The sequence below is a fragment of the Pistacia vera genome, unplaced genomic scaffold (genome assembly GCF_008641045.1).
Source record: "Pistacia vera cultivar Batoury unplaced genomic scaffold, PisVer_v2 Contig517, whole genome shotgun sequence".
In the NCBI taxonomy this organism is placed as follows: Eukaryota; Viridiplantae; Streptophyta; class Magnoliopsida; order Sapindales; family Anacardiaceae; genus Pistacia; species Pistacia vera.
This window is the reverse complement of record NW_022196354.1, coordinates 305299-305984: the sequence shown is the minus strand read 5'-3', so window position 1 is coordinate 305984 and position 686 is coordinate 305299. Positions and strand designations below refer to the sequence as shown.

Here is a 686-nt window from a genome sequence, read left to right as displayed (position 1 = left end):
ACTACCTCTGACATCACCACTGATTATATGGTATGGCAGAAAAAAGACCAATTTATTTTGGCATGGATCAATGCCACTCTCATGGAGAAGGTCTTGTCTACTGTCTATGGACAAAATACCTCTCGACAGGTTTAGACCACTTTAGCAAACAGGTTTGCACCTAATTCTAGATCTCAAATCTCTCATCTTAAGAGACAATTGTAGATACTTAATCAAGGAGCTAAGTCGTGTACTAGCTATCTCGTTAGTGCCAAAAATTGGCCTGACCAACTTGCAGCTGTGGGAAAACCTGTTGATGATGAGGACCTGATATCTTATGTTGTTGGAGGTCTTAATTCTGCTTATCACCCATTCATTACCTCCTTAATTTTGCAACCCGAGACTCATCAATCACCTTTGATGATTTTCAAACTGAGTTGCTGAATTATGAACAACTACTTGAGTCCCAACACAAATCTATCCCACTAGATACCCACAATGTTGCCTTTTTCAGTCATAAATCTAAGCTACCTTATAACAATAGCAAACCAAAGCCCTTTTCTGCCAACAAACCCACCGTACCACGCTCTTCAAACACCTCAAACTTCTCTGCTCATCCACCCAATAACCCTAACTTCTCTGTTCCACCAATAGGAAAAGGACCAACCACCTCAAACAACACCTTCTTCTCTCACTCCAAACCTCCC

At 41.1% G+C, this 686-nt stretch overlaps 1 non-coding gene across 1 annotated transcript; it reads left to right on the top strand.

Moving 5' to 3' along the window:
• Window positions 1–288: 288 nt before the first annotated feature.
• LOC116106484 lies at window positions 289–432 on the top strand. The gene has a single exon (XR_004124322.1). It is a non-coding gene; the product is annotated as a small nucleolar RNA Z247 (small nucleolar RNA).
• Window positions 433–686: the final 254 nt, after the last annotated feature.